Genomic DNA, 23,512 nt, shown 5'->3' on the forward strand with positions numbered 1-23,512 from the left:
GTGCCGGAATAAAGGTGTCGGGCTCGAGGTGCCAGTCAGCTAGTCTGCCTGGCGATCTCCTCTGGGGCTGCCGGCTACGGGGTCGGGCGGCGGATCCTACGCAATAGGCAGGGGATAATTGGATGCTAGGTTGGGTTCAATTGGATACCAAATTGGGTGAAAAAGGGATAAAATCTGAAAAAAAAAGATGATTCAAAGACGATCTGAAAAACTAACAGAGACTCGCGATGATGACGATGTTGCTCCTTCTTCCTCCTAGTCTATCTACGTCTGCCCAGAGGAGGAGTCTGTCCTGATGACATCATTCGTGTCCACCCTGCCAGCGCTCACAATCAAACAAGGTAAACAAATTCGGTTTTTCCCCAAACGGAGAAAGAAGTACGCAAGGAATCAAGTTTCTAGCCGTTGAAATAGGGTCTCTGTGATTCAGACGGATGTATAACGCCACTGAACTGAACTGTGTCCCCCACCCCAACAGTGGAGGACAGAGAGGAGTTTGACCTCAAAGCCCTCCGACTGGATTGGCTCAGACTGCAGGTATACTACAACTGTACAACAGTGCACATCTGGCTTAACATGGATGACATGTATGATGAATCCTCAATCTACAGTCTTGCTGTGTAAACCTTTGAATGGTTTCCGGGTGTCGCTCGTCATCGTTTGGCTCAGTGGGTAGAGCATTAGCTGCTTGCCATGCAGGTTTGGGGTTCAATCCCCTCTGGGACTGTAGTCACATGATCACTGTAATAAGATGTTTCGATGTTAAAAGTGTTTGACACCATTCCTCATTCAACTTGATCCATTACGATGAGCCCGTCCTTCGATATCTACCTCCGCCAGCCTCCCCCTGCATCGTATGCTTATTGTTCTGTGCTTATAGGCCTACACCAGTGTGGCCAAGGCTCCACTGGCTCTCAAGGACTACCCAGACCTGCCCCAGGTGATGAACATGACCCAGTTCCACACCAGGATGTTGGATAACCTCGACGAGCTGCTCCAAGAGACCTCTGAGCTCTCTATCCTCTGGTCAGTGATAGTAGTACAAAGATATAAACGCAACACTTGTTTTTTGCTCACATTTTTTAAGAGTTGAAATCAAAGATCTATACTAAGACTTTTTCTATGTACGTAAAATACCTATTTCTCTCAAATGTTGTTCTCAGAAACAATCTGTGTTAGTGAGCACTTCTCCTTTGCCAGAGATAATCCATCCACCTGCAGGATAATTGCACAGATGTGCCTTAGGCTGGTCACAATAAACGGCTACGCTAAACTGCAGTTTTATCACACAGCACAATGCCACAGATGTTGCAAGTTTTGAGGGAGCGTGCAATATTTCAAAACAATTATTGTTATTGGTATTTTAAAAACAAATGTATTTCTATTCAATGTCTAAATCTAAATCTATTCAATGTTATTCCATTCTGTAGTTATTCCCAAATTTCTCCACAACAACGTTCTCTTATGGGAGGATTTAGGACCTAAGTCATCAACGGACCGGATAGAACTAATGTACTAATGTACTGTCTGTAACTGTGCTTTGTTATATTGTAGGGCTGTAAAACATTTAAGCGACTTAATCGTATGTTTTGCTGTGATTAATCACAAATGAATTTCTGTTTTTTGCTGTGATTAATCACAAATGAATTTCAGTTTTTTGCTGTGATTAATCACAAATGAATTTCTGTTTGGTCAAATTGAGCCCAAATGATGGATGTTTTCATAAAAAAAAACTTTAATATAACAAAACAAACATAGAAAAAAGTTGTCTTCTGTACATTACTATACTGTCTATGACAGGGGCGGGGGGGGGGGCTGGTGGAGAAATGGTAGGACACACATGTTTGAAACCATTCCTCATTCGGTCCCCATGCATTACAACGAGGGACGGACGTCCTCCGAAATTCCACCTCCACCAGCCTCCCCTATAAACACACTGACACTCCCCTATAACACACTAACACTCCCCTATAACACACTAACACTCCTGTGTTTGTCTAATCACAGTTTCTACCCGCGGGTGTTTGAGAAGATGTTCAGCCAGAGCAGCGAGGAGGCCCATATGCAGCGCTACCTGATAGCCTTCCCTCTGGTCTGCTCCCACTTCCACCACTGTGGCCACCAGCTATGTCCAGAAGAGGTCAGTAGAGAGTCACCATCACCTGGTCTCTAGTGTCATACACCCAGTGGAGGTTATTGGACGTAGGAATCGGAGGACGGGGCTCATTGTAATGCATGGAATGGAATGAGGAATGGTATGAAACATGTGTGTGTGTGTGTGTTTGATACAGTTCCTCATTCCGTTCCATGCATTATAATGAGACGGTTCTCTGATTTCTACCTCCACCAGCCTCCCCTGGTAGGAGTAGGATAGCTAAACTATTACTACTGATGGGCATTATATGGATAACAGTGATACGAGCAGCACTGTTGACCGTTATTGGAATTATTATCCCTGTCACGTGTGAAACAACTCCAACAACAAACTTTGAACATCAGTCTAAATATAGCAGGTCTGGGAGACTGTTCAGAGACATCTGTGTTATTTCTGTGTTATTCTTTCTGTCTGTCTGTCTGTCCATTCGTCTGTCTGTCTGTCTAGATGGAGACCATCGAGAAGAAGAGTCTGCGTCATTGTGTCACCTTCCTGGACGAGATCGCCAGGCAGACCGGTCATGTCGTCTTGGCGATATGTGCCGAGCAGTGTAACCTCAATGACCAGGTGAATTCTGGGAAGCCCACGGGGTCACAAAACAAATTAACCTAACCAAGGATCGATGTCTAGCTGCACTCGATTTTTCCCCCAATTATAATATAATTGATATCATCACAGAGTAGTCACAGCAGGCAATGTTGTTGTTAGGTAGGTATAACAGCAGGAAGCACTTGAGAAACAGAAGTATTAGTGTTGCTACCGTGGAAAGGGAATAGGGTGCAATAAGGAGCGCCCAGGGTTGCTATTTTTTACTCGGTGGAAAATATGACGAGGCTATTTCATTTAGACTCTCAAGTGCCTTGGTTTTTGCGCGGGGGAAGCATTAAAAGCAAAGGTCCCACTGTTTCACTGTAAACACCGTACCGAATTCACTTTCTACCGTCTCCTCTTTTCTTTGGTCCATTAGCTGTTGCCTAAACACTGCGCCCAGACCATCAGCAAAGCTCGTAATAAGAAGCAGAAGAAGCAGGTGTCGAAGAAGGCCGAGGTGCAGAAGGAGAAACCTGGAGCAGAGAGCCAGAGGAAGGACAGGGCCATCGTCACAAAGTCAGTTCCTCTACTGGTCCCTTATACTGTATTTCCCCCCTAATGCTGCAACAGTCACAACCCTGACAAGACCGTACCTTCAGAAGGCCTACTGTAGCTGATAGGATGACCTGAAACTTTTGCTGATTCATTTTGAAATTTACATTACACCACATTATTTTGCCAGAAATAGAACTCACACCACAGAAATGTCTACATTGTTTATGACTGTACTTCGTTTTTTGACATTTTCTAATAATATACTTTCATAATGCAATTGTGTCCTCATTCATCATGTGTTGTCCCCCCCCCCCTCCCCCCCGCCCCGCCCCTGCCCCCCCCCCCCTCCCCCGCCCCTATCACAGTATGGACAAGATGCACCTGACGCTGACTGAATTGTGTAGCTCCTACAGCTTCTGCAACGACATCAAAGTGTTCGACCACACGGTGGTTCCTACTGAGTTCCTCGTCTCTCAGCTGGAGCTCCGTCTCACAAAGTAGGCTATGGTGCACCCTCCTTCACCCTTCACTTTCCACCCTCACCCTCCGCCCTCCACCCTCCATCCTCCTCCGCCACCATATACTGTACTCTCTTAGGGAAATGTGACAGCAGAAACTGCACATCCTGGTCAGCTGACAGTTAAATCACGAGGCTGAGGTATATGTGACGACAGCTGGTGAAACCGGGAACAAGTCGGCAGCCAATCAAATTGTTCAGACTTTCATTCTGAAAAATTGTAATGTCAACGTTGTTGAAAATCAATTACACACTCAAGCCGAAATATTGCAATGCAATGGATTCGGTGAGACATTGAAATGTATTAAAACATTTTCTGAATAAAGGTCAGAACATTTGATCGGCTGCCGACTTGTTCCTGGTTTCACCAGCTGTTGTCACAAATGGGTTCCAAATGGGTTCCTCGTCTGTCCCTATGAGAGGATTCCATTAGTAAAAAAAAGGGTTCTACTATCCATAGGAACCCAAAAGGATTATTCAAAGGGTTCTTCCACAGGGACAGCCGAAGAAACCTTTATGATTCTAGTCAGTCACACCTTTCCTTCTAAGAGTGTAGTCCTGTATTATTATTACACCTTGGATATTCCGTACCGGTCCGAGTTTGTCACATTTACCTGACTGAATGAAGCAAGGCATGCTGGGAATTATACATAGAAATGCCAGAACAAAGCATTAGTCGATATAGCTGGATGGAAACACACACACACGCACACACACACGCACACACACCCATGCACGCACACACACGCACGCACGCACACACACACACACACACGCACGCACGCACGCACGCACGCACACACGCACACACGGTCGGTCGAGGCTGTGGTGGAGCCGGCACGGTTGATCGAGTGTGTGTTTACCCTGCCCGGTGCTGACTGACGTGTGTGTGTGGGGGGGGGTGTTTCGCAGGACCATCGTGAGAATGGCCAATTACAACCAGACCACCCAGGAGATAGCGCGCCCCTCTGACCTCCTGGCTGGGATCAGAGCCTACACCGCCAGCCTGCACACCCTGACCCGCTACGTCAGCCTGGACGTCACCCGCCTCGTCAGGAATGTCCTGCTGCAGCAGACCCAGCCACTGGACTCCCAGGGGGGGCAGACTCTCACCACCCTCTACACCAGGGGTCGGCAACCTATGGCACGCGTGCCAGCAGTGGCACGCGACAGCTTAAACAGTGGCACGCAAGCAATAAGTGCGAGAATGGGAGATTTTTTATTTTTATTTTTTTTGGGCCGCGTTCGTAAATTCGCGCACACTGGGTTCAACGTCACAATGGTACCAAGTAATTTGATTGGACTAGAGGCGGTCTCAGGGACGCTCCGGCGCTCTCAGGGCGAATTTACGAATGCAGCCCTAGTCTCTCATCCACTCCACGAGAGTCGTATTCTGGCGCCAATTTTCAAAGTAAAATTCTGAATTCGATTCGATACAAGTGTTACTGTTAAGGAGGCTTTCCTCTGTACCTCAGATGTTTTGTTTGAAGGCTTATCAAACAAAGACACAATAAAATCAAGAATAAAAGACATCCCAGTGTCAGCCAGAAGTGTGGAATGAAGAATAGGAGAAATGGCAGAAAACGTGAAAGCGCAGCAGACCGCTGGTTTGAAAGATGCGACGGTGTTTAGCCTCGCACTTGATGAGAGCGTAGATGTGAATGACATGCCACGTCTGGCTGTCATAGCAAGATACTGTGATTCTTCTGTAAGGGAGGAGCTCTGCTGCCTAAAACCAATGCCAGAAACAACAAAAGGTGAGGACATCGCCAAAGTTCTTATCGAGCATTTTGTGGAGCGAGGGATTGACATTAGCAGGATTTTTGCAGTGACAACAAATGGTGCCCTTGCCATGGTCGGGAAACAGAGGGGAGCGGTTGCATTAATTGAGGAACGAGTTGGTCACCCCATTATGAAACTCCACTGCATCATACACCAAGAAAACTCATGTGCAAAGATGTCAAAGTCTGATCTTAATGAGGTTATGGCTACAGTGGTGAAGGTTGTTAACTTAATAGTTAAGCGATCTGCACTGACACACTGTGTGAGCAGATATTCTCACACATGAAGAGCGTGCTGAGCCTCTCACGCAGCCGTCTGACAACTGACCACTCTGAAGCTTGTCTGTTACTTAAAGTGACCAAGTACCACCCCCAGATAATGGAGTTGAGCAAAGGAAAACAGGGCCAGGGATCACATTGATTGTTAGGACTGTTTACATGGCTTTGCATACATAGCTCTTTGCTAACAAAAAAAAAATGTTGTTGTGGTTGGAATAAAAGAATAAAATGTAAGTAACAACCAAATAATTATATAAATATAAATTATAATTCATACAAGTAAGACCCTTGTATAATCACCATCCAGTTAGGCCTACTTATTAAAATGATAACCATAGGGAGCGCAGTTAGCAACTTTGTTAGAAATTGAGCGCACCAATTTGCTTAAAGTTGTGCTACGCATCACAACGTTTTAGTTGTCTTAGATGTTATGTTGGTAATTTTGTTCAAGTTTCAGTTAGTTGACTGTTAGGCCTGTTTATTTAACATACATGGCTTTGCATACATAGCTCTGCTGAAAATTGTTGTTCATGTTGTGGAATAAAATTGCAGATCTGTTGGTCTGTTTGGTTTGGTTTGATGTCGAGTCATAATTAATGTTGATATTGTGGTTGGCACACTGACTAACAAGAAAATTAAAAAATGGCACTTCATATAAAAAAGGTTGCCTACCCCTGCTCTACACCAACTGGTAAATGTGAAGTGAAGTGAAGTGAAACTTTATTTATATAGCGCCTTTCGTACACGGATGCAACTCAAATCAGTGAATTCAGGGTTCTTCTTCTGCATGTAGGAACACACACACACACACGCACACACACACACACACACACACACACACACAGAAGCATGCACACACACACACACACATGCACGCTAACACACACACACACACACACACACACACACACAGAAGCGTGCACACACACACACACACACACACACACATGCACGTTAACACACACACACACATGCACATACACACCCACACGCACGCATGCACGTTAACACACACACACGCATGCACATACACACCCACACGCACGCATGTACGCACGCACACGCACGCACACACACACACACACACACACCAAACATCACAACATCATGATCATGTTGTTGTAATGTGTATAATTGGCCCGTCAGTCCCCTGAGACACACTCTCGTCTCTCCCGTCTCTCCACAGGTACCTGGAGGGCCTTCTGCGGCAGGCCAGCAGCGCTCTCATCATCTACTCTCCCACCATGCACTGCTTCGTCAACCACGCCAACGAGACGGAGCAGAGCTTCCGAGCCGAGGAGTACTCCGACGTCTCTGGTAAGAGTTCGTTGTGTAGCACAATTCACTTCGCTAATACCACTTCCTGCTTTCTAAATCGACGCAGACATTTTGTGGAAGTGCTGCTTTTCACCACTGGCACATCCATTCTCCTGCAGAATCTCCTGATTGTATCATTTGAGGGAGATCATAAGAGTCACAGTGATGAATTACTCTGTTTGGTGTATCTGACCCACAGTACATGTGTTTGATACCATCAAACCAATACCATCTTCTGATTTCTGGCACAATCAGCCTCCCCTGCCACCTCCACACACCCACATACTATCATCGTGGTGGTTTATTTTTACCCTGTGGGCGAGGAGACATTCTCTCCTCCCTCTCAGTGACTCACTCTTATATCAGATCCCATCTTTACCGCACACACAGCCGCCTTAGATGAGCTGACCCGAATCCTAACCTAAACCACTACCATTGTCAAATTCCATCGATACTGCACTGCGGTGACATTTCTGCTTCCATAATTGTCCAGACACGTAAGTCCTAGCTGAGCTGAACCCACCTAACCTTCCTTAACCCCCTACGGTTATCACATCTCATCTTTCCCCGACGACTCAAGTCCCCTTGTCTTCCCATTGGCTCAGAGCTGCAAGCCCTAGCGGAGCTGATTGGTCCGTACGGACTCAAGTTCCTGAGTGAGAACCTGATGTGGCACATCACATCGCAAGTCAGCGAGCTGAAGGTAGGACGGCGGCCATCTTGGGCTGTTATTACCTGTAGCCTAATGTAAATGAAACCACTGTCATTAATACATGTTGACTGACTGGCTTATAACATACATTTATCAGTCAGTGAACTGAAGGGAGGATGTCACTGTCTTAAAAATAAATGTTTTCTCCTAACTCGTGGGTTATTACTGTGTTATTCATGTGCTGTTACTCCTATATAAAGAATCATCATCATCATCATCATCATCATCATCATCTCAGTCAGTGATATCATGTGACAGCTAGGCTACTATAGTAGGACCTAGCCAGACATTAGTAATCAATCATTCTCAATTCTTACAGTACCACTACCTCAACCACACTCTCTCTCTCTCACACACACACACACACACACACACACACACACACACACACACAGATACACACACTCACACACACACACACACACACACACACACACACACAGATTTACCTGAAACGTCCTCTCTTCCTTTCAGAAACTAGTGACTGAAAACATGGATACCCTGGTTCAGATGAGGAACAACTTTGACAAACCTGAGGCCATGGCCCACCTACATAAGAAACTACCAGGTGAGATGGAAGAGGAGGAGGAGGAGGAGGAAGTGGATGAGGAGGTGTAGAAGGAGGTGAAGGAGGAGGAGGGGGAGAAGGTGGTGGAGGACAGAAAAGTGCGGTATTGCTACTAAGTCGATGCGAAGAACACGTGAAGCTACGCTTGTGTCCTTCATCTCATGTGACGTGTCCCTTCCCTCTGCAGCCGGTGACAACGTCCTGAAGAGGATGACCATCATCGGAGTGATCCTGTCCTTCAGGGCCATGGCGCAGAACACTCTGGCAGATGTGAGACACACGCCCCCAGCACCACAATGATGACTTACGGAAAAACATAAATAGCTTTTGTACAGTATGATAATTTTAGTCGTTCTTTAAACGGATTTTCCGCTCAGAAACTATTTGATATACGTTGATCACACAACAAGCGAGGCTCTTTTCGGTCCACCCAAATCTGGGGCCGGATTTTTTTAAAGAGGTTTTTTTTCCACGTTACTTAGCAACTTCCAGCGCTGTTATCTAAATCTGGAATGTCCTTTGAAAGAAGTTACCAATCAATCATGTTTTTTTTAGATATTCATGTTTTTTTCCCCATTTCTAGATCATGCACAAGCATTGCCCTTACATCATGGGCCCCATCGAAGGCCTGAGGGATTTCATCTCTCCTGAAACAGACATCAAGGTAAAAGCATCCTTCTCCTTCAAGATCAGAACTTTGAAACAACTGTCCAGATGTCAGGATCATCCACTCCAATGCTACAGCCTATTTGAGTATTGTTTTGCTATCCATGTGCCTTCTTCTAATGGCTACTTCCAGCATTATGATACACCATGTCACAAAGCAAAAGTCATCTCAAACTGGTTTCATGAACATGACAATGTGGGAGTCAGTGTTCTTCAGTGGCCTTCCCAGTCACCGGATCTGAACCCAATAGAACACCATTGGGATGTGGGTGAACGATTCATAGCTTGAAAGTGCACCTGAAAAAATCTTGCAGGAATTGCATGATGCAATCATGTGATCATGGACCAGAATCTCAAAGGAATGTTCCCAACATCTTGTGGAATCAACGCCACAAAGAATCGAGGCTGTTTTGAGAGCAAAAGGGTGTGTTCCTATTAAAATGTCTGTGGTAGTGTGATGATAGTGGTAGCATGTTGACTAGTAGCATCTTCAGCATTAGTGGCAGGATGTTGCTTCTAAGTACTAGCTTCTTACAAAGAGTAAAAACCCCTTGTGGTAGCCCTTGAGAGAGGGGCTTGACAGACATGCCACAGTAACCCCAAAGACGTCAGCAGCACCCCTCCCCACCTCCCTTCCGTGGGACACACTCACCCCTGTCTCTCACCAAAAACAAAACATGTCAGCAGGAAAAAAGCCTGGCATGCCTGGCAACAGACACAGGCCAGGAGGTTAACCAATGATATACAATCGCTGTCTCGAGAAAGGTTGTTTTTGTTGTTGTTTATTTGGTGAAAATACCACTGGCTCATCCATAATCAGATTTAGCTGAAGTGCTGGAGCTGACATGGGATGAAAAAAAGCATCCGCACACTGAAAACTGTGGAAAAAACCATAGATTTGGATGCTTCTTGGGATGATTATTTTTTGGTTTCATGCTGTTTCACAGATACCACTTACTGATTTGATTATATATGTGTATGGTCACTGTCCAGGTGACCCTCAGTGTGTTTGAGCTGGCCTCTGCTGCAGGCCTCAGTTGTGACATAGACCCCGCCCTGGTCAAAGCCATCGCCAACATGTGCACAGGTAGGCAAGGCGACGGGCTGTTGGATGTCCGTTGTGTACATACAATGCACATACACACTATGTATACAGTACAGGATACATAAAATCGACATAATACATATATACAGCCTATATACTGGACATACATATGTAGTTGAGGTGTTTTAGAATCACGCTCTTGTGAGGAGATCGTCCTGCAGGCCCAGACATAGCGCTCTTATCACAAGAATGTCCTCTTGGTAAAACGTTTTAATGATATAGCGGTCTGTGACTACCATGCGAGATGTCCCCGGTTTAAACCAACCTGCCAGTTACATATACAACATAAAGCCTACAGTATATACATGTACAACCAATGAACACACGCGTACGGTACAACATATACATACCGTATGCTACTGTATTTACATTGTGTTTAACTGTGGCTCAGCAGGACTCTACAGCCTCTGTCTATACTCTCCCTAGATAACTCCTCAGTGGATGAGGAGTACAAGCTGTCCTGTCTGCTCCTGGTCTACGTCGCTGTGTCCCTGCCCATCCTGGCTCTGGATCCTAACTCGTCCTACAGCAAAGAGTATGGAGGTGAGTGTAAAGCCTAGGTCCCTAGGATAAGGAATGACAATGCCCAGGCACTGTGACTTCAGCAGTTTATTCAGTGTTTTGATATCAATATAATAATATATGCCATTTAGCTGAGTCGTAAATTTAAAATGACCTCGCAGACCAAAACACCAGACACTTGACCAGTATCTTATTAAGAAAGTCCTCAGTAAAAGCATTATTATTACCTGATAATTGCACTCTTTGGTTCTTTTAGATTCACTAACCGAAGCACCACTATTAGTAGCATTTAGGTGGTAACCTTGTGCTGAATTCCAGAAAGTTCCCTTCGTTACCACATAGTTACCACATTCGTTTCTCAGTAAATAGTGAGTAAGAGTACCAACGAAAACCGTTCTGTTTATCATAATATCATCCCACCTTATCTCACACCATCTCTCTTACCCCCGTGCAATGAGAAGAGCCCTGTGCCATCGTTGAATGATAATGACTCTCCAATGACAGCAGACCCCCACATGCATACAAAGATGCAAAGATGTTGAATAATGACAAACATATTTTTGCGACGGGGACATTTGTTTCCAGAGATCTAAATGCCGTGCTGCTTTCATAGTTAGTCTTGGCCTCGGGCCTGCTGAACTCAGGGACTTGGCACTGAGCCTTGACTAAACAAAAACTTCAGCGACATCAAACAGAAGATCTACAGCAGAGCAGAGGGTGGCTGTTATGAAGGCCCACAGTTTAGAGCCAGTTTAGTTTCCCCGAAATCAGCCCTTTTGCCCTGTTATTTCCTTTCTTATTTTTCATACTATTTCTGTACGTTTTATGAAGGTGTATGTATTATTATTGTACTGTTTATGTATATGTTTGATGACGTAGTATATCCGGGGTGTGTCCGTGACCCGGATGTTAGGTTCGGTGGTGTATATATAAGAGACGGAAGTAGTCCGCGAGTCAGTGTGTGATGAGAATCAGAACGAGAGAGACCAAACGAGAGAGAGTAACGAGAAGCGAATCTAAGATGGCGGATTCAGCAACACGCACACCGTGCAGAAGCTGAAGACGCCAGGAAAGCGATTATCGAGTTCAGAGCTGTATAGCCCGTTTAGTTGTGTTCCCGTTCGACAGCCTTGCCAGCAGCCGGCTGTTAAACGTTGGACCAAGCGAGACGCCAAACTGGACAGAATCGTCGCCTCCACGAGCGGACTGCGACCGAACGCTGACTCCATCGGAGCTTCGACGTGGACCAGCGGACCTGGGCCCTTCATCTCGTCGTGGACCACGAAGAAGGCCCTTTCCCTCCGCGTTGCTACGTCACCCCCCCCCTTTTGTCTGCTACCTTCCTCGACGCACATGCCATCCAACCAGGCCTCAACGCGCACCACAGCCCTGGACTATAAGCCTGTTCAGGCCAGAGACTATGAGTGAGTGATTGAGTGTGTGTGTGGCCGGCGGGGAGGGAATATATATATCTGGGGATGTATACATCAGTCATGTAAATAAATGTGTTGTTCATATGTGATACCGTTACCGTGTGTTAGTTGTTTGTATGCTAATGCTAATTACAAGGCTAATGCTAATGCTAATTCCAAGGCTAATGCTAATGCTAATTCCATGCTAATGCTAATTCCATGCTAATGCTAACGATAGTAACTGCTAGTCTAACGGTTTGCTGGCGCCCCCTGCCTGTATCCTCCTACACTGCCTATTTAGCTTAGAGTTAGTTAGATAACCAGCCCCTTCCTAAATTATACAGTCCTTTTCAGCTACTCCCTGGTTACAATTGGTCCTTCGAGCCGGATAGGTAGTGTAGTGATAGCATGGCTGAGCGCAGCCAACCAGACCAGACAGTTACCCCCCCTTCTCCGCCCCCTGAGCCAGAGCCACGACCACAGAGAGTCCCGCGGTTGCCTCCGAGGTTACAGGAGTATGAGCTTGAGCTCGAAAGCTCACTGAGTGGTAGCGAGGAGCGCACTCCACGGGATACAGTGGTCGGAGAGGCCGAGGTGTCCGCCGGCGCGCGGGTGGCTAGCACTGAGACAGCCCTCAAAGAGCACCAGCCTGAGGATGAGATGGCAGAACCGCAGGGTTTTGCCGTGGAAACGGAAGAGCAGGAAGGAGAGGCCCGGTCCGACAGCGCCTGCGGGCGGAAGAGGGAGGGCCTCAGCCTTAACGATCTGCCTCCCAGTACGGCGCGCTCGAGACCTAGCTCCTGCCGCTCAGTGGCTTCCTCCCGGTCCAGGGTTTCCGTGGGCAGTTCTGCCTCTGGGGCGGATAGCCTGCACTCCAGAGGGAGTAGTGCCGCGCTGTCCGAATGTATGCGCCAACAGGCCGAGATGGCGTTAGAGCGGGAGCGCCAACAGGCCGAGGTGACGTTAGAGCGAGAACGCCTCCAGTTCGAGCGTGAACGAGAGAGGGAACGCATCCATTTCGAGCGTGAACGCCTCCAGATGGGGGCGGCGGAGAGACAGCGCCAGGAGGCGCTAGAACGTGAACGCTTCCAGATGACCGGAGCGGAACGCGCGGCGGAGAGACAGCGCCAGGAGGCGCTAGAACGTGAACGCTTCCAGATGGAGCGCGACCGCCTCCAGATGGAGAGAGAGCAACTGCACGCGGAGAAGATGGAGGAAGTGATGCAGACCATGCGCGACGTGTGCATCAGCAGAGCTCCGTCGGCCCGTAGCTCCAGAGCATCCTCCGCACGGCCCTCTCGAGTGCCATCTCCTGAACCCCCCGCCGATGGCTCCATGACCCCCGCCATGACTGTCCAACTACAGGCCCAGCTGACCACCTGGAAGGAAGAGGACCAGGGACCCGACCGCTACGCGGCCCAGAGGGAGCCAGCGTCGCTGCCCGGGAGGGGAGCCATCCCCCAAGAGCGTAGCACACCCCTAGGTCCTCCAGTGCACCAAAATGCATGCAGGCCGGACACCCAGACCGTCACTCCAGCCCCGATCATCCACTACAGGATGTTTCCCAGGTGGAGGGACCCAAGTTCCCCTTCTTCAAGGACGAGGACAGGAGCCAGTATGTGGAGCTACGCATCTGCCTGGACACGCTCTTGGACGACTCCTGCTCAGAGTCCTACAAATATGCGATTCTCCTTCAGCATGTGAGGAACCCCAGAGCCCACAACATGGTTCTGGCCCATGCCTCCGCACCGACACCTTACACCAGAGCGCTCGCCGACTTGGATGCCCGCTACGGTCGTCCCTGGAACCACGCCCTTGCTGAACTGCAAGCCCTCGAACAGCAGGCCCCCATCAAGGATGAACGGGCGCTGGATGACTTCGCGCTCCGCGTGCACACCTTGGTTGGAATGCTGAAGACACAGGGCCCAGCTGGCGCCAGCGAGATCAACAGCACCTCCAACGTAGAGCGGCTGCTCCGCAAGATCCCACGCTTCCGGCAGGAGAGGTTCCGGCGACAGCAGCGCGTTCGTAACCCCGGGAAGTTGGGTCTGAGCATGGCTGCCTTCGCGGAGTTCCTACTGGAGGAAGTGCATGACACCAACGTAGACGCCATGGGTTACGCTGAGCCGAAGAAGGAGAGGGAGAAGGGAGACCGCTGGGACGGGCCGAGCTCGAACAGAGGACGCCCAGTAGGAGTGCTGCACACGGAGGAGGAGCCTCGGAGAGAGAGGAAAGCCCGACCTGAGGGAAAGGATTCCTCTCAACCCCCTCAAAAGGGACGGAGAGGTCCACCGCCATGTCCGTACTGCACCAGCGAGCACTGGTTCAATGAGTGCAGTGACTTCAACAACCTGAGTACCGAGGCCAAGCAGAGGTGGCTCGAGGAGAACAAGAGGTGCTGGAACTGTGGGCGCGACCACCTGGCTAAGAACTGCACCTTGAGGAGAAAGTGCAACCGCTGTGAGGAGGTCCACCTCAACATCCTACACGAGGTCTCCCTTGCCAGGTCCACGGAGGGCACCAGAAGCCCTAGGTCCGGTAGCGCACCGGAAGAGGCAACACCTGTCTACTACCTAGACCCAGCCCGGAGCAGCGGCTCCAAGGTCCTACTGAAGGTGGTGAAGGTCCGACTGCACCACAACAACGCTGTGTACGACACGTACGCCGTTCTAGACGACGGGTCGGAACGGACCATCCTTCTCCAGGGGGCAGCGCGCCAGTTGGGGCTCCAAGGGACTGCGGAGAAGCTGACTCTGCGCACGATACGTCGCGACCTTAAAGAGGTCACCGGGGCGAGAATCAACTTCTCTATCTCCCCGGCGGGGCGGCCGTCGGACAGATATCGGCTTCGGAATGTCTTCACCGCGGACCAGCTAGCGCTCTCCCGCTACGACTACCCCCTGGAGAGGTTACGCGCAAGATATCCCCACCTACGGCGAGTAGACCTACATCCGATAGAAGGAGCGGAGCCAACCCTTCTCATCGGCTCGGACAACGCTGAACTGATCGTGTCGCTCCGTCCTCCGCTGAGAGGACCACGAGGCTGCCCGATGGCTGTTAAGACTGCGCTTGGGTGGGCCCTCCAAGGCGCTACCGAGGGGAGAGATAGAGACGGGAGAGCTACGTCATCCCTCCATGTCCGAACCGAAGAAGCAAACCAACCAACCGGACCGCCTGGAGTGGAATCTATTGCTGCCAGTGCACCTGGAACAGTTAGTACCACAAATGGTTCACCACAGGATGACCAACCAAAGAAGAAGCCTCTGTGGACAGAGCATAAGTCTCTGGATGGGAAGACCTACTTCTACAACACAGAGACTAAACAGTCCTCATGGGAGAAACCAGACGACCTGAAATCTCCTGCTGAGCAGATGTTGTCTAAGTGCCCGTGGAAGGAGTACAAGTCTGACACGGGAAAGCCTTACTACTACAACTCCCAGACTAAGGAGTCCCGGTGGTGGCGCTACCGTGCCATGGCGGCAACAGCTGTTGCCGAGGAACACCTGCAGGTGGCCATGCACCCTCACGTGGCCGAGGTCAGCATTGACGCACCCGTCAACTCCGTCGAGTACACGTCAGCCATGGAAGTCTCAGCCAGTATTGTAGACGCCTCCAAGGAGGAAAGGCCGGAGTTGGCGAAGAAAACGTACAAGTGGAACCCAAAAGAGGAGGCCAAGCAGGCCTTCAAAGAGCTTCTGAAGGAGAAGGGTGTTTCATCCAACGAGTCATGGGAGCAAGCCAGGAGAATGATCATCAACGACCCACGCTACAGCGCCCTGCCCAAGCTGAGTGAGAAGAAGCAAGCGTTTAAGGCCTACAAGGCTAAGAAGGAGAAGGAACAAGCCAAGCAGCTCAGGAAGAGGAACTGGGAGGCGCTGAAGAGCATTCTGGACAACATGGCCAACGTCACCTACCGCACCACCTGGTCCGAGGCCCAGCAGTACCTGCTGGACAACCCCACCTTCGCTGAGTACGAGGAGCTGCAGAACATGGACAAGGAAGACGCTCTGATCTGCTTCGAGGAGCACATCCGCGCCCTGGAGAAGGAGGAGAAGCAGAAGACTCTGCTGAGGGAGAGAGACAACTTGTCCGAAGGTGCCGTGGTACTGGTGATCGACCAGTCCCTTCCACGCGCCGCCTGGCAGACAGGCAGAGTGACCAAGGTCCTGCCGGGTCCGGATGGAAGGGTGCGGACGGCCATCGTGGACGTTGGTGGTCGCACTTACACCCGACCTGTGGCACGCCTGATTGAGCTCCCTCAAATTAGCCAGGACACTATCACCTCCTACCTCACGCTGCTAGAGCAGCCTAGCCAGTGTGCCTTCCTTAGTTAACTGAAACCGAGGGTTTCATGGGGCGGCTGTTATGAAGGCCCACAGTTTAGAGCCAGTTTAGTTTCCCCGAAATCAGCCCTTTTGCCCTGTTATTTCCTTTCTTATTTTTCATACTATTTCTGTACGTTTTATGAAGGTGTATGTATTATTATTGTACTGTTTATGTATATGTTTGATGACGTAGTATATCCGGGGTGTGTCCGTGACCCGGATGTTAGGTTCGGTGGTGTATATATAAGAGACGGAAGTAGTCCGCGAGTCAGTGTGTGATGAGAATCAGAACGAGAGAGACCAAACGAGAGAGAGTAACGAGAAGCGAATCTAAGATGGCGGATTCAGCAACACGCACACCGTGCAGAAGCTGAAGACGCCAGGAAAGCGATTATCGAGTTCAGAGCTGTATAGCCCGTTTAGTTGTGTTCCCGTTCGACAGCCTTGCCAGCAGCCGGCTGTTAAACGTTGGACCAAGCGAGACGCCAAACTGGACAGAATCGTCGCCTCCACGAGCGGACTGCGACCGAACGCTGACTCCATCGGAGCTTCGACGTGGACCAGCGGACCTGGGCCCTTCATCTCGTCGTGGACCACGAAGAAGGCCCTTTCCCTCCGCGTTGCTACGTCACCCCCCCCCTTTTGTCTGCTACCTTCCTCGACGCACATGCCATCCAACCAGGCCTCAACGCGCACCACAGCCCTGGACTATAAGCCTGTTCAGGCCAGAGACTATGAGTGAGTGATTGAGTGTGTGTGTGGCCGGCGGGGAGGGAATATATATATCTGGGGATGTATACATCAGTCATGTAAATAAATGTGTTGTTCATATGTGATACCGTTACCGTGTGTTAGTTGTTTGTATGCTAATGCTAATTACAAGGCTAATGCTAATGCTAATTCCAAGGCTAATGCTAATGCTAATTCCATGCTAATGCTAATTCCATGCTAATGCTAACGATAGTAACTGCTAGTCTAACGGTTTGCTGGCGCCCCCTGCCTGTATCCTCCTACACTGCCTATTTAGCTTAGAGTTAGTTAGATAACCAGCCCCTTCCTAAATTATACAGTCCTTTTCAGCTACTCCCTGGTTACAGTGGCATTTACCTCAGGTTGTTGATTCAGTCTGTTGCTTTTTCCATGACAATGACATGATTTAGGAGGATAGGCTCTCTCTCTCTCTCTCTCTCTCTCTCTCTCTCTCTCTCTCTCTCTCTCTCTTTAGGAGGATATGCTCTCTCTCTCTCTCTCTCTTTAGGAGGACAGGCTCTCTCTCTCTCTCTTTAGGAGGACAGGCTCTCTCTCTCTCTTTAGGAGGACAGGCTCTCTCTCTCTCTTTAGGAGGATAGGCTCTCTCTCTCTTTAGGAGGACAGGCTCTCTCTCTCTCTCTCTTTAAGAGGATAGGCTCTCTCTCTCTCTCTTTAGGAGGACAGGCTCACTCTCTCTCTCTCTCTCTCTTTAAGAGGATAGGCTCTCTCTCTCTCTCTCTTTAGGAGGACAGGCTCTCTCTCTCTCTCTTTAGGAGGATAGGCTCTCTCTCTCTCTCTTTAGGAGGATAGGCTCGCTCTCTCTCTCTCTTTAGGAGGACAGGCTCTCTCTCTCTTTAGGAGGACAGGCTCTCTCTCTCTCTCTCTCTTTAAGAGGACAGGCTCTCTCTCTCTCTTTAAGAGGACAGGCTCTCTCTCTCTCTCTCTCTCTCTTTCTTTAGGAGGATAGGCTCTCTCTCTCTCTCTCTTTAGGAGGATAGGCTCTCTCTCTCTTTAGGAGGATAGGCTCTCTCTCTCTCTCTTTAGGAGGATAGGCTCTCTCTCTCTCTCTTTAGGAGGATATGCTCTCTCTCTCTCTCTCTCTCTCTCTCTCTTTAGGAGGATATGCTCTCTCTCTCTCTCTCTCTTTAGGAGGATAGGCTCTCTCTCTCTCTCTTTAGGAGGACAGGCTCTCTCTCTCTCTCTCTCTTTAGGAGGATAGGCTCTCTCTCTCTCTCTTTAGGAGGATAGGCTCTCTCTCTCTCTCTCTCTTTAGGAGGATAGGCTCTCTCTCTCTCTCTTTAGGAGGACAGGCTCTCTCTCTCTCTCTCTCTTTAGGAGGATAGGCTCTCTCTCTCTCTCTCTCTCTTTAGGAGGATAGGCTCTCTCTCTCTCTCTCTCTTTAGGAGGACAGGCTCTCTCTCTCTCTCTCTCTCTTTAGGAGGATAGGCTCTCTCTCTCTCTCTCTTTAGGAGGATAGGCTCTCTCTCTCTCTCTCTTTAGGGGGATAGGCTCTCTCTCTCTCTTTCTTTAGGAGGATAGGCTCTCTCTCTCTCTCTCTTTAGGAGGACAGGCTCTCTCTCTCTCTTTAGGAGGACAGGCTCTCTCTCTCTCTCTCTCTCTTTAGGAGGATAGGCTCTCTCTCTCTCTTTAGGAGGACAGGCTCTCTCTCTCTCTCTCTTTAGGAGGATAGGCTCTCTCTCTCTCTTTAGGAGGACAGGCTCTCTCTCTCTCTTTAGGAGGACAGGCTCTCTCTCTCTTTAGGAGGACAGGCTCTCTCTCTCTCTCTCTCTCTCTCTCTCTCTCTCTCTCTCTTTAAGAGGACAGGCTCTCTCTCTCTCTCTCTCTTTCTTTAGGAGGATAGGCTCTCTCTCTCTCTCTCTTTAGGAGGATAGGCTCTCTCTCTCGCTCTCTCTCTCTCTCTCTTTAGGAGGATAGGCTCTCTCTCTCTCTCTTTAGGAGGACAGGCTCTCTCTCTCTCTTTAGGAGGATAGGCTCTCTCTCTCTCTCTCTTTAGGAGGATAGGCTCTCTCTCTCTCTCTCTCTCTCTCTCTTTAGGAGGATAGGCTCTCTCTCTCTCTTTAGGAGGATAGGCTCTCTCTCTCTCTTTAGGAGGACAGGCTCTCTCTCTCTCTCTCTCTCTTTAGGAGGATAGGCTCTCTCTCTCTCTCTCTCTTTAGGAGGACAGGCTCTCTCTCTCTCTCTTTAGGAGGATAGGCTCTCTCTCTCTCTTTCTTTAGGAGGATAGGCTCTCTCTCTCTCTTTAGGAGGACAGGCTCTCTCTCTCTCTCTCTTTAGGAGGACAGGCTCTCTCTCTCTCTTTAGGAGGATAGGCTCTCTCTCTCTCTCTCTTTAGGAGGACAGGCTCTCTCTCTCTCTCTCTCTTTAGGAGGATAGGCTCTCTCTCTCTCTCTCTTTAGGAGGACAGGCTCTCTCTCTCTCTCTTTAGGAGGATAGGCTCTCTCTCTCTCTCTCTTTAAGAGGACAGGCTCTCTCTCTCTCTCTCTTTAGGAGGACAGGTTCTCTCTCTCTCTCTCTCTCTCTCTCTCTCTCTCTCTCTCTCTCTCTTTAGGAGGACAGGCTCTCTCTCTCTCTCTCTTTAGGAGGATAGGCTCTCTCTCTCTCTCTCTTTAGGAGGATAGGCTCTCTCTCTCTCTCTCTCTTTAGGAGGACAGGCTCTCTCTCTCTCTTTAGGAGGATAGGCTCTCTCTCTCTCTCTTTAAGAGGATAGGCTCTCTCTCTCTCTTTAGGAGGATAGGCTCTCTCTCTCTCTCTCTTTAGGAGGACAGGCTCTCTCTCTCTCTTTAGGAGGATAGTCTCTCTCTCTCTCTCTCTCTCTTTAGGAGGACAGGCTCTCTCTCTCTCTCTCTTTAGGAGGATAGGCTCTCTCTCTCTCTCTCTTTAGGAGGATAGGCTCTCTCTCTCTCTCTTTAGGAGGATAGGCTCTCTCTCTCTCTCTTTAGGAGGATAGGCTCTCTCTCTCTCTCTCTTTAGGAGGACAGGCTCTCTCTCTCTCTTTAGGAGGATAGGCTCTCTCTCTCTCTCTCTTTAGGAGGACAGGCTCTCTCTCTCTCTTTAGGAGGATAGGCTCTCTCTCTCTCTTTAGGAGGATAGGCTCTCTCTCTCTCTCTTTAGGAGGACAGGCTCTCTCTCTCTCTCTCTCTCTCTTTAGGAGGATAGGCTCTCTCTCTCTCTCTCTCTCTCTCTCTCTCTCTTTAGGAGGATAGGCTCTCTCTCTCTCTCTCTTTAGGAGGACAGGCTCTCTCTCTCTCTCTTTAGGAGGACAGGCTCTCTCTCTCTCTCTCTTTAGGAGGACAGGCTCTCTCTCTCTCTCTCTCTCTCTTTAGGAGGACAGGCTCTCTCTCTCTCTCTCTTTAGGAGGATAGGCTCTCTGAGTCTGAGGTTGAGGAAAGCCAGTGTTTCCTGTTGCACAAAGTGCTGTTTGGTTAGGTGTCACTCTGCAGGGTTCATATGACACGCTTTTTAGGGGGGCCCCTTTATGACTCTAAGGGGTGTCCAAAGAAGGTGATTTGCCACTTCTGTACAGTACCAGTCAAAAGTTTGGACACACTTCCCCATTCAATTGAATATACTGTATATGTATTGCTTGATGATGTATAATAATAATAATAATAATAATAATAATAATAATATAATAATAATAACCTTTATTTGTATAGCACGTTTCCTGCAAACGTTGCAGCTCAAAGTGCTTTAATCATTATATAATCACCATTTAATTATTTAGTCATTTAAAGGCAATATTAAAAAGATGCTTTTTTAGTCTTGACTTGAAAATATTTGCTGAGGTTGCATCCCTAATGTAAACTGGCAGTGCATTCCACAGTTTGGTGCATAAAATTAATGCATCCTCACCAAATCTCCTCTTTTGTACATGTGGTATGCAGAGAAAGCCATCGTCAGAAGACCTGAGAGCTCTTTTGGGCTGATATGCTAGCAAAAGGTCTTTCAGATATTCTGGTGCTGTGCCAGTGAGAGCTTTATAAATGATGATCTTTTATAAGGGTTGCCCCCCCCCCTCCTCCTTCCCTCTGTAAATATTACTCTGTCTGTCCATCCATCTGTTCTGTCTGTCTGTCATCGTCAGGTCACCACAACAACATCCACTGTGTAGCCACTGCTGTCAATCAACTGGCTGCAGCCATGTTCACAGTCCAGAACAAGAACATCGAGCAGCACCTCAAAGAGTTCCTGTTGGTGAGTAGTACAAACCTCTAACGTTGGTTATAAATCATGTTATTGATTGGTTATTATCATGATATAAAATGGGTAACCTGGGGGATGGAGAAATGAAACCACTCTCAAATTCCTAGATGGAGCTACGGTCTTGGGCTGCTAGTTAGGACCTTGGTGTACTTGGTGGGGAGCGGGTCTATTAACCCTCTCCTTCCTCAAGCTCCACAGTCCTCTGCTGTGTGAACTGGCAGCAACAACCTTTTTCCACCCACTTGTTGCCACTTTGTGCTTGTTTGTTTGTCTGTCTCTTGGTGTGTGTGTGTGTGTGTGTGTGTGTGTGTGTGTGTGTGTGTGTGTGTGTGTGTGTGCGTGTGTGTGTGTGTGTGTGTCTCTGTGTGTGCGTGTGTGTGTGTGTGTGTGTCTCTGTGTGTGCGTGTGTGTGTGTGTGTCTCTGTGTGTGTGTGTGTGTGCGTGTGTGTGGGTGTGTGTGTGTGTGTGTGTATGTGAGTGTGTGTGTTTGTGTGTGTGTGTGTGTGTGTGTGTGTACGTGTGTGAGTGTGTGTGTGTGTGTGTGTGTGTGTGTGTGTTTGTGTGTACGGATGCAGAGGACTGAGATCCTCGAAATGATAGTTTTAACCACGTCCAAATGTATATACCGTACCAATCCCAGATTGCCCCTTTTAATCTCAAACACACAGTGTCCACCAGGCCCAGGGGTGAAGGCAGTTGTAAGTTGTACTTGTCTGAGTTGTTTCTCTTGGCAAACGCCACGGCCGGTCCTGACCTACGCAAACTGTTGCATGTCAGTGGAGTTGCCGTCGATACTGTGGTTTGTTGATAGTTCGAGCATCTGTAGACCGCCTAGAAGAGACTACCCAAACACAGGGAGGTCCGAGGGGACCTTCTATACACCCTGGGAAATCTTTGTATTTGTTTTGGGAGCGTCACGTTCCCTTTTTACTTTTCCGATCTTTAGTTGTTGTTGATGTGTGTCCTAAAAAACCTCCCTTTGGAAATGTATTTATGTATTTATTTTCTCCTGTTGATATTTATAATCTTGACCTTTGACCTGTGACCTTACAGGTGGCATCTTCCACACTGCTGCAGCTGGGTCAGAACGTGGAGCGAGTGGACACCACGAACCGTGACTCCATTTACCTGCTTCTTTACATGGTAGTACAGGCTCCGCTTGGCAAACACACCCTGGCCTGCATACAACCGTTCCTCATCTAAATGGACTGACTTATATACTGTCTTATTCCAAAGAGCTTTACAACGGCCTCTCATTCACCCATTCACACACACTTTCACACACCAATGGCGGCAAGCTACCATGCAAGGCGCCGGGCCCGCTCATTGGGAGCAATTTGGGGTTCAGTGTCTTGCCCGAGGACACCTGGCATGTGGCTGGCCCAGGTTCGAACCGCCGATCAGCCGCCCCTCCTGCGCCACAGCCGCACCCATCTCGTCCATGCATTACAATGACCCCCATCCTCTGATGTTTTACTTGATATACTGCATCACTAAAATGGAATGTATTTGGTTGACAGTATATAACTGTGTGATCTCTTACCTGTAGATAGTGGAAACCTCCCCATTCCTGAGCCAGGACATGCTGGAGAAGTGTTTCCCTTATGTTCTCCTGAGGAACGCCTACCGGGAGGTCTACAGGACCTTCATCATCACCCTGGGCTGACTCTCATTTACGACACACGTCTTTCTGCTACTCAGACTAGGGGAGGCTGCTGGAGGAAGACAATTGGAGGAGGAGGACGGGGATCCTTGTGACACATGGAGACGGAATGAGGAACGACAAAGTGTGTTATCATGATTACCATTCCTCATTCCATTCCATGCGTTACGATGAGCCCCGTCCATCCGATTTCTTCCTCCACCCAGCCTCCACTAAGTCAGGCCATCATACTGTCATACTGCTGCCCAAATCATATACGTACATATTATGCATAACTAACAAAACAGGGGGGGTATTCCATCAACGTCGCTACAGGAAAATCCGGGCTTATTTTGATAAGTCTCGCGAGATAAATAAGCCTGGATTTTCCTTTAGTGACGTTGATGGAATACCCCCCAGGAGTCAGTCTCCCGAGAGAGCTTGGTAGCTA

At 48.7% G+C, this 23,512-nt stretch overlaps 1 pseudogene across 1 annotated transcript in view; it reads left to right on the plus strand.

Moving 5' to 3' along the window:
* LOC308173716 (nck-associated protein 1-like) overlaps positions 1–23,085 on the plus strand; it is a 35,366-nt pseudogene extending 12,281 nt beyond the window's left edge. The window contains exons 14-31 of the transcript in view: positions 260–341; positions 479–537; positions 881–1,026; positions 2,008–2,140; positions 2,603–2,722; positions 3,123–3,262; positions 3,607–3,738; positions 4,671–4,892; positions 7,005–7,135; positions 7,741–7,838; positions 8,322–8,415; positions 8,603–8,685; positions 8,999–9,079; positions 10,075–10,168; positions 10,613–10,729; positions 21,301–21,410; positions 22,473–22,562; positions 22,969–23,085. The product of the transcript in view is annotated as a nck-associated protein 1-like (transcript). The remainder of the gene's footprint in view (positions 1–259; positions 342–478; positions 538–880; positions 1,027–2,007; positions 2,141–2,602; positions 2,723–3,122; positions 3,263–3,606; positions 3,739–4,670; positions 4,893–7,004; positions 7,136–7,740; positions 7,839–8,321; positions 8,416–8,602; positions 8,686–8,998; positions 9,080–10,074; positions 10,169–10,612; positions 10,730–21,300; positions 21,411–22,472; positions 22,563–22,968) is intronic.
* The last annotated feature ends 427 nt before the right edge of the window (positions 23,086–23,512 follow it).

Source organism: Nansenia antarctica, assembly GCF_963989245.1.
Source record: "Nansenia antarctica genome assembly, contig: SUPER_18_unloc_1, whole genome shotgun sequence".
NCBI lineage: Eukaryota > Metazoa > Chordata > Actinopteri > Argentiniformes > Microstomatidae > Nansenia > Nansenia antarctica.